This window comes from Arachis hypogaea, chromosome 1 (genome assembly GCF_003086295.3).
Source record: "Arachis hypogaea cultivar Tifrunner chromosome 1, arahy.Tifrunner.gnm2.J5K5, whole genome shotgun sequence".
Taxonomy (NCBI): domain Eukaryota; kingdom Viridiplantae; phylum Streptophyta; class Magnoliopsida; order Fabales; family Fabaceae; genus Arachis; species Arachis hypogaea.
Window position 1 is genome coordinate 106,241,700 of NC_092036.1, and position 11,597 is coordinate 106,253,296.

Genomic DNA, 11,597 nt, shown 5'->3' on the forward strand with positions numbered 1-11,597 from the left:
AGTGCACTTTCGGTATTGTTTTGATCTTACCCCTTTTCCTTCAAGGCTCCTAGCTATATTATCTAGGGGTGTTCAAATCCAAACTAATCTAAATTAAACCGCTCATCCAATCCAATCCAAACCGAAAACCGACTAAAACCGCACTAATTCGGATTTGATTAGATTTTATTTTTTGCAAACCGTTGGATCGGATCGGATTTCGGATCAACTTTTCACAACCGATCCAATCCAATTCAAATCACTCAATGTGTTATAATATTATTATTTTATTATTATGTTTACAATTATACTTATAACATATTCAATTTGTTATACATTTTTATAATTTTCATGTATTATTATTATTTAATAGATGTTTTATGTTCAAAATGTGATTTATTTATTTATTTTAACAAACCTATAATTTTATTTCTTTTGTTATGTTATCGTTGGTTTTTTAAGATATTGTTAAGACTTGTTATGTCATTGTTGGTTATTTAAAATTTGATGTTGAGACTTGTTATATATATTTAATTTTTTTAATGAGTGAATACCCCATCCGGCCCCTGACAATTACCTCGAAAGGACAACGAGGCCCCAAAAAAAAAACATCCAATCAAGTCCCTGATATTTTTTTTGGGACTGATTAGCCCTGTGCAAAAAAATACCTGGATTTTTTTTGGCACAGGGGCCTCGTTGTCATTTCGAGGTAATTGTCAGGGACCGGGTTGGTTTTTTTTTATTAAGGGCCTCGTTGTCTTTTGAGGTAATGATCAGGGGCTATTTTGGGTTTTATTCTTTTTTTAATTTACAAAACCGCAAATTCAATCTAATCCAAACCGCTCGAAATTGAATCGGATCGGATCGGATTTTTTTTAAATCATCCAATCTAAACCGCACCGCAAGTAAATATAGTGTTCGGATCGGATGATTTTTTTACTCAAAACCGATCCAAATCGTACCGCAAACACCCCTAATATTATCCTTATTATATATGTATGTATTTTACTTTTAGAGGTCGTAGCGCATTGCTAATTCGCCACCTCTGATTTACGTCCTAGGCGTAAAGTTATGTGTGGTAGGATGTTATATCAGGCAAGCTGGAATTTGGTACTGTCTTCAATTTGGAGTTGTAGGGAGTTATTGAAGGTCTGGAGCTTGCATGGATAATGGGATTCAGAAGGGTGGTGGTGGAAGTAGACTCAGCAGCAGTGGTACAGCGGATAAACAGGGACAAAAAGCTAGGAACCCACCTAATTCCCTTATTGGAAGAATTAGTGAATTGAAAAGAAGGAATTGGGAGATTCTTTTTGTACATATCTTTAGAGAGAGCAACAATTGTATTGATTGCCTTGCTAAGAAGAGTTTGTTAAGATAGTGTTTGGAAGAGAGACAAAAACTAGAAAATAGAAACTAGAAAACAGAGACTAAGAGACTGAGAATAAATCAAGCCTCTATATTATATTGGGTATAAAATGTACAAGATTGAGTTATATCTCAGCATCTTGTTTGGTCTAAGATAAAAATAAATACTTAAATAAGTTAAATTACTAAAATGTTCTTACTAATTAAAAAAAATCAAAACAAAACCCTATTCAATCATCTCTCTCTCTCAAAACTTGAAGAAGCCGTAATTTCACTCCAGCCCGTGAGCTCTGTCGTCCTCATCACCTTCACCTCGTGCTCGCCTTCACTGCGAGCTCTGTCGTCAACGTTACGCTCGCTTTCCAATTGCAGTGTTGTTGAATGTTTTCCATCATTTGGCACACATCTATTGAATATTTTCCACCTACATAACAAAAATAAATCAAATAAACTCTCAACAATTAATTTAAAGTGAAAGTAAATTAGTCGATTATTAATTAAAGAAAGAACAAACTTTAACAGTGAGAGATTAGATTACAACATCACTCCATTATAACTGACAATGGTAGATAATTTAGATACAAAAAATTCACAACCTTTTTACAAAACGTTAAAATTACTCATCAATTTTCATCCGTAGAACACCCTCAAACTAAGGGTTTAGCTGAGGCTGCTAATAAAGTCAGGGCAATTTACATATTTAAATAAAATTAGAGAAACCTTTACCCAAATACACAAATCAAAAAGTTGTTACGTGTTTGTGCAAAATGCATTATTATGTAAACCGTGAGAGCCAACCACGGTTTCTAATTTGTACATAAACCGTGGCTGGTAGGGACGGATTACATGTTGAAACAAAATGACCATAAACCGTGGTAGGCTACCACGGTTTATGAATGCAAGAAAATCTTCATAAAACCTTGCTGCCAGCAACGGTTTATGAAGGAATGGTAATTGGCATAAACCCTTGTAGCCTCCAACGGTTTATGAAGAGGGAATATCTATATATATGTGGGTGAGATTCAACCTGAGAGATACATTTTTACATATATTTTTAAGATATAATATAGATACATTTTTAATTATATTAATATAGATACATTTTTTTTGAACACCAACTTGATTCTGCATCCTAAAAGCTCGTTCATTAGAAGCAAAAAATTATAGCTTCTGCATTTACTCAACCCACATTTAGGTTGTTGCTTGTTATTATTGGGTTTTCCATAATTTTTTTTAAAATAAATGCTAAGAATATTAAAATAATTAATCTAATTTTTATGCACTATTTACTATTTTAATTTTTTATAATATGTATTATTGCTCTTATTAAAAATGATAAATTAAATAAAAAATTAATTATAAATAACAACAAAAATCTAACTTGTAAAAAATTAGAACCTAAAATAATAATAAAAATAAAATTATTAAGAGTACTTAAAAAGAGTACTAAAATATATTATTTTATATATTATTTTTAATTTAATAAATAAATATTACTTTTTACTATAAAAAAATACTTAAAAAGTTGTCCATTTTTATATGTTATTTTTAATTTTATCAATAAATATTAATTTTTATTATAATAATAAAAAATTATAATATACTAAAATAGAGTAATATAAAAAAATACTATATAAAAGATACTAAAAAATATAAAAAAATTAAATATATTTAAAAAAATAATATTATAATTTAATATTATATTTTTTTAGTAATTAATTAATTATTTATCTAGAAGTGATTTTAACTAATATTATCCAAACAATATTTATTTTATCAAAATTAATTTTAGTAAAATTTGCCAAACATAAATCATATTGGCACAAACTCACTTCTACCCAAAATCAATTCTACAAAATCATGTAACAAATCAGAAACCGTGGTTGGCTCACACGGTTTACATAATAATGCATTTTGCACAAGCACGTAACAACTTTTTGATTTGTGTATTTGGGTAAAGGTTTCTCTAGTTTTATTTAAATATGTAAATTGTCCAATAAAGTCATCTTACAGAAACTTAGAAAAAAACTAGGCGACTCCAAAGGACAATGGGCCGAACTCATCCCAAAAATTCTATGGATCTATAACACAACAATGAAACATCAACTAAAGAGACTTCTTTCTGACTTGTATATGGATGTGACACCATGATACCAGTTGAAGTATCACATCAATCTGATCGAACATAGAATATCATCAACGATGCAAATACCGAACTAAGGACAATCGCGAGCTCGACCAGGTGGAAGAAGTCAAAGACAAAGCACTAATTCAACAATGTGTGACTCAACTTACTATAGCCCGAAAATACAACAAAAGAATCAAGCCAAGGTCGTTCCATGAAGGAGACCTCATTCTCAGAAAAACAGAAGAAGCCCAAAAACCACCAGGTCATGGGAAACTAAGTGCCAATTAGAAAGACCATTTTCACATAAACAAAGTCATTGGCCAAGGAGCGTACAAACTTTAGAAGGCAATAACATTCCATGTACTTGGAATATCTTGTCTCTAAAACTTTACTATAGTTAAATCTATAAGCCAGGCTAGGTGATGTACCAATTTTCCTACTACCAAATTTTTTTCCTAAGTTGGGTTTTGTTGGAGAGGTTTTAACGAGGCACACCCCTCCTCCTCCCTTTACTTCTATTGTCGGCATACCAGTCTTGGCCTTTTGCTTGGCCCATTGTCGGAATAGGCTGTCATATTCTACAGATCACTTAGCTTCTAAAAGAAAGTCATTCTACAAGCAATCCTGAGATTGATAAGTTCGAAAGGAAATGGCTCCGAAGAAAGAAATTGGGGTTCCCAATGCTTCTCTACGCTCAACGAGATGCGCCAACCTCGGAATGCTTTACTCCTACCGCGTGCTTGTATTCCTTGTCGTCTTACTTTACCATCAGCTAAGACCAAGACCTTTTCGACCTCCTTGTCAGTGTTATGTACCTTAGGCATCTCTAATATATATGAACATTCACCTCTGAAGCTAGAAGGAGAAGCGAGAAGGTAGTACATAGTAACAAGGCTCTTTAAGCCTGGAAAGCCAAACCAAATTGCTTGCAGGAACCATAAACTCGTGGGTGGAAGGCACTTCCCAGTTTAGATCGATTTTTTAAGCTCTGCTGGCTGTGAAAACATCGCCCAGTTCTCCCAAGATGTAGTCAAGCACCCTCTTTCAGTTACATGCTATTTTTCATGTAAAAGAGGCCAAGAACAGAGGAGAAGATACCCTCGCTAGGGCGAAGACAAAGAATTTGAGTGCCATATCTTCCAAAACCTAGGATCCCTTCCCTCCTCCGCACCTTCAAAATTACAAAGGTTCCTTTATCATCTAATAATACAATCTTTCATATCAACAGAACATTGTTCACACTACCAAATTACTCTGTAAGTCATACAATAATGACATTCCGTGTCAATTGCTAACTTAGAACAATTTAGACCCTCGCATCTGAATCAATCATACACTCATCATACTTACCAATTCATACAAAAGCAAGGAAATCTATCACGTATATCACATACATAAGGAGACAAAACAAATCATCAACACAACCATTCAGAATATCGAATTAGTATTTCAAAATATTTACTAAGCATGAAGCTGCACATCGCTTTCATATGTCCAAACAAACACCAAGTCAATTTTTTACAAACCAATAATATAAAAGTACTCAGCTACACTCAAGCCGTTGGTTATCTTAACAGAAATAAGTTTAAAATAAACTAATACCAATAGTCCAGTTTTTTTTTCCCAATTCATGGAGCATCAGGATTCTCGCCCTCCTCTTCCTGAGTTTTGTCTTCATCCTCTATCAATTCTCCACCAACTACAACTTTGCACGGATCCATAGCAGCCAAATCCATCTCAGGAGTCAAGAACTTCACCTACTCCACAGCTCTCTCAAATCCAGTAGCAAATATTTCAAGGCCATGATTCTCCTTACTATTCTACAACTCTTTCTTTTCAACACCTAACACCACCAACCTCGCCTCTAAACTCACCTTTTCCTTTTCCAATTTCTTTCCAGCATCATCAGCCAAAATTAATTTTTCCTCCAACAATTTCACCTGGTCCTGTGCTTCCTAAAGTGTGTTGCCTTTCTCTATATTTTCTTGCATAATTTGGTCCATGCTAGCTTTGTCAAATGCATCTCTGGCATGCTTTAGCTCTTGAGTTCGTCCAATGCACATCAGCTAAACTCCCATCACCTACAAAATACAACAAAACAATGAAATCAAGGTATATTAACACAAAACAAAAGGATCTTATACTTAACTCTATCTATCTGCAAATATTGAGCAATGCCGATGTCACCAACATCGTGAACAAGCTTCACATCGGCAGGACTATGACCATACTCATCAACCACCGGCATCAGAGGAAAGTGCTCACTCCATAACGAAGTAAGGTTTTCATCACCCTTATACCCATGTAACACTCTTTGATTTTCAATAAATTTCTTCAGCTGGTCTAAATCAACATCCTTTTCAGCAAACTTGTCCTCGGTCAGGTTCACCACATTGCTCTTATTACCATCCCCCTTTTTCTCTTATAATTAGGCTTCTTTACTAGTGACGGCTGATTCACCTTAGCACCTCCATTAGCTTTTACATTACTTATGGAACCTTCTTTATTTACATTCTTCACCTTGAAAAATGTCCACAAACTACTTGTTGTCATTTTCGGAGTCCTTTCACCTGAAAAAACAACAAAAACTTCAATAAATAACCAACACCAAATAAACAAGGAAGTACACAACAATGAAAGCCTTTATCTAAGTATTCAATTACAGCCTCTCTATCTTCTTCCCACTCGAGTAACTCGGATATAGCTAACAATCGAGACGATGATACATTATTCACCAAAAGCTCCACTATTATTTCATCCTTGTATTTCATCCTTTTCATCCCTAAAATTTGTCGAGTAGATGCCTGCCAGTATATTGGGAACCTCTCCACCCAAAACTCGTCCATATAAAATGGGTAATCACCCTTGGCTTACCTTACCTTCACATACATAGTCTTAAACCCTTTAAAGGATGTCTTATATAAACTAAAAATTGCACCATTTAGAGCACTGACAAGGTTTATCCACAGACTTTTTCTTATACTTTTTGCTTGAAATAATGCAAAGAAAACCTCCAACGAAGGTTCAAGCTCAAGAAATTCCATCAAAATCTCACCCTCTAATAAAAGTCCAAGAATTCGGGTGCAACTAAGATGGCACATACCTCAATTGCATCAGGACACCACATTCAAAGGAAGTAAAAGAGAAATTGATTCCCAATTCCACAAAACACAGGTTACATATAGAAATACTCACTATCCTCTCCTCTATGAAAAATGCGATTAACTAACTCACAAGATAAAAACTCTATCCTCAAACCTTGGCCGTCTCTTACCCAGCAGCATTATTCCCGAGTTGCAGAATACTCTCTTCACTAACAAACCATGATACATCCTCTCCGACAACAGAAGACACCCAAGCATATGGATTATTTTCATCTACGACTACATCAACCTCTACAATCTCTGATTCCTCTTTCTCCCCTTCTTCTACCTTTCCTTTCTTTCTTTCTTTCGTCTTCTTTTTCATTCCCTCCTTTATTTTTCTCTTTCCAGTGTCTTTTCTCATCCTCTGAAAGCTACTCACAAACAAAACAAACAAACACAACAAAAACAGTACAAAATAAAACCACAAATTTTTTTTACTCATCTTCAAGAAACTTTAATCAACCTCCGAAAAATTTGAAAACACAACCTTCACAAAAAAAATTATCGCTTTTACCATCACAGATAATACTAATCAAAGACCCTCAAAGCCACCTCTTCCCTTCCACATCAATCAGGACCGTTCATCGTGAACCACAAAACACCTAATCAACTATCATGACATTGGTAACTACAACTACATTAATTACCCATATCTTATCAGTTATTTTACCTACACATTTCATTTTTTCTTTTTCTCTTTTCTCAATATTTTTTTTATTTCATTTATTCATTTACACACATAATCTCGAAACCAAGTTTTCAAATTCAAATATAAAAACACACGATGTATACAAGTTGCATTTGGAGACTACCAGTACTTTATTGCGAGTTATAGGTCAAAAAGTTCAACTTGTCTACATTTGAAAAATACCACAAATCAAGTTTGGGGGTTATGATCCAAAACACCGGACCAACTATACCTATAATTTAGAATCTAGAAGATATAAAATAGACTACGTGCTACACTAAATAAACGAGATTCTCTCTTCTAAGGGATTAATCCATGAAGAGTCAAAAGCGGTTACCACAAAAAAAAACAAACAATTCTAAAGATACCAAACAATTATTTATAACCGATTCACTTTATAAATATAGATATACTATTCACCTAAATATCATTTTACTGTCTTACATTTTTTAAATTTGAGCATTAAAGTGTCTTTACAAGTGTTCACCATCGCTGTTCTTTAAAAAGCCGACCTATATTTCGTTTCACTAAAAAATAGACGAGTTCGAAAGACAAACAATATCTCAGAACCAATTATCTACAATAAAACCATATTTATTAGGAAAATTTTCAAGTATGCTATTATACTGGTATTTCAGTAATTTTTAACCATTTATCTTAATTATAAAAAATATATATAATATATATAATTAAGATTAATAGTTAAAAATTACTATATATTGATATAACGGTACACTTAAAAATTTTTCTATCTATTATGATATATTTTTCGATTTTTAGTATCTGTATTAGAACATCAAAACCGATGCATGGAAAGGAGTAAAAATCATCAAATCATATGTGTTGTAGGCACGTGATTTTTTGAAGTCCTCCCTCCCTAAATAAAATTAAAAGGAGAATGTTAGGGGAACAATAATTTTATTGAACAATATGAATAATTATCAATTAAATAAAAATATATTACACCTTTAAATTAATCTTTTAAATTTTAATATTAAAATAACTATTCGTACACTAATAAAATGAACATCTGATATATCTATTATTTACATTATTTAATATTTTCATTATTCACCCGTACTTTTCCAAATTGAAATATCACCATGCTGCACTTTTTTAATTAAATAAAATCATACACCACCAACTATATATGAGAACGGAGAAAGTGAGAAGTGTTTTTGGCTTTTTTCCAATTAAAGGGGATTCAAAAATCAGCAGATCACCGTACACGTAGTGGCGAAAAACGACAGAGTACATGGTAACAATTTCTTTCATATGATGCATATAATGTTCATTAGTCACTGCTACATGAATGAATAACTTACTTGCCAGTGGTCCAATCCACAGATTCGGCACCTTGAATTGGTTACAAGTGGCTTCGAGAATATGGTAATATGCAAAATCTATGAAAAGGCAATAGCATTATTTCTCCATAGATCAAAATATTTTTGTTCTTTAGCTCCTTTGATCCTGTCATAAATCAAAACATAAGGTTTTCGATGGCTCCACCTTTTCCCATTATAAGGTGACCCTTTGTTAGTGTTCAAATAATAATAATAATATGCCATGGCAATGTTTTTAGTCTAAACGACGTGTATAGTCCGATCAAGTCAGGTACAATTATTTGAGTAGTAAATATTATATCTTTCGAGGAACCAATACTTGAAAAAAGAAATTCACATTGAAAGCTAATACTTTTTTACTATTTTCAAATTTTAACATAATTAAAAGTTTTTGTTCATAATATGATCATATCTATATCTGAGGTAGTCCAACCTCAAATTCAAACTTGACAACGTATCCTATAAAAATGGCTACTCTCTCTCAAACTCGGCCCAATAGCACAAAGTTTGTTATTTTAGAGAACCAATTAGGTACAGATCCCGTAATCAAGTTGTTACTCGACATGGGAAACAAATCAGATGCTCTCCTCGTTATTTTGGTTATTACCATTCAGGTAGTAATCAACTTTTACAAAGGCATAACTTTTTCTAATGCTCACTATTTTTTGAAGTCATCCATAAGGTATGATTGAATCTCGTTTTCTATTTTATAAATACTCAACACTAGACTTAACTTGCTAAAACTCTTTTTCTAATTTAAGACATCAAAATTCTTTGTTAAGTATCCTTACCATCGTTTGGACAAAAATGTTGAAAAACCTTTTTAAAGCGTTTGGACCTCTCGATTAGACCTAAAAACATCATTCTTGTTTCAAGTAAGCCCAATTGTATGCTAATTGAGTTACTCATAAGTTGGCTGCCAAAGCAAAGTTAGGTAAGGTTTGATGATCTTACAAATACTTGTTTTTTAAGAAGGAAAAAAAATAGTAAATAAAAAAAAAATTTGTTGGGGTCGGGTGCAGTGGTCCAAAAGAAAGGGCGAATGAGAAGTGGGCGTGTGTTACATTTTGAACGGGGAAAATGAATATGGACAATTAGGAGAAGTTAATATCAATAACAATAACAATCACATGTGCCTATTAGTAATATCATAAAAATTTTGTATTAACTTAAATGGAGGTGGGGCTGATTTCAGGCCAATAATGCTGCGTCATATGCGAAGAGTACTGTAACAAGACACTATAACGATGCCATCATATAGTTTATACACGACAAACTGCCATCATGCTCCTTTTAGTTCAGGCAACGTGGTCTTGAGCCATTGAAGAGAAATTAGTTTTTGTCGAATTACTTAAATTGGACAAACACAATAATAATAATAATAAATATTGACAATATAAAAAAGTTTTATTTATAAACAAAATAATGTTTTGGACCTTGAAGGTTCCAAAGTTTTGATGAAAGAGAAGTTGGTTTTATGATAAGATAATATCACAAATGACTTGGTATCATTTTTTATTTGAAAAATTTATCTCCCCTAACCTCTTGACTTCTGTCAGAATGACTGCACAACTATTAAGGAACTCAGAACACTTCGAAATTATGGCCTTAATTTGGTTGGGGATTTGTAACAAGGCTAAAACTAAAATGTTAGTTTTGACTCTTATTTTTTGTGATTTATTTGGTTGTTTTTCTTTTTTGTCTTACACTACACACACTAAAAAGGATTTTATATTCCACTTCTAAGATTTGAACTCTATTACAACTTGATGAGAGACCTATTAATTCTGCATCTGTTGAAGCCTTTAGCTGCTGATTTGTTTTGTTGTTGAGTTTAATGTTGCAAGTGCAAATTTTTACAAATTGTTGTTGTTTAGTTTCTTCATTTTGTTTAATGGACATGTCTGGGATCAAAGAATGGAACAAAAATTAAAAAGATAATTTGATGGAAACTAGAATAGCTATGGTCCGGTCGGTGGGCCGTGGGGGAGAGTTAAAGTTAGTGAAAACTGAAGAAATTGATGAAAAAGGTGGACAATTCAGAAATGTAATATACATTAAATAAGGGTATATTAGGTATTTTAATAATTTTATCCAACTAAAATTTGGATGGAACACTGAAAACCAAGGTAACACGTTCACCGACTTTATGTATACCTCAATGGAAAGTGGATCTTAGCTAGCTCAATGCAACTTGGTAGTGATTGTAGTTGCTTTAAGATGCGGTTGTGGCTAAGAGTCATGAGGAATCTCCATCTGTCTGATCCTTGTCTTGCACAACACCAAAAGTTGAACAACAAACAAAACTGTCCTACCATTTTCACCACCTACTACATTAACATGGAGGGCCATAGTTCCATGATTCACTGAAATACTTTTTTACCTCGGCATGATGACGCATAAATTTTAGAGACAGATAGATATAGTAGCGAATTTCTGCTGAAGAAGTTCTTTAATGTAATTGTCCTTGAACGAATTAATATATTCCACATATAGGTCATTCTTCTTGTGCTAGCTAGTTAGCCAGTTAGGCTTTTCCTACTAAGTACTAACTAACCTAGCTTCACTTTTGAGTTTCTAGCTGGGATCTTTAAGATCTTTCCCTAAAACTTTTGAATTAATTTTTCTTACACGGTTTTTAGACGAGCTTCAAAAGCTTTTCATATGACATTACCAACATGCGAAAATACTGTGAAACGTCGGTTACATATTGCATTGAATCTCTATTAGATATTGCAACTTCTTGTAGCAGTAGCATTTTATTTGTTTAACATTGGATTGTAAACTATACTCATAAAGTAACATTGTCCTTCAAATTCAAGATTTGAAGGGGGAACACTGACGAGGTTAATAAGGTATAAGAGTTCTTCTGGAATCAGAACACACGTATTGCAGCTACTTCTCTTTTTTTGGCATAGGGATTAGGATTAAAATGCACAAGATTCGAG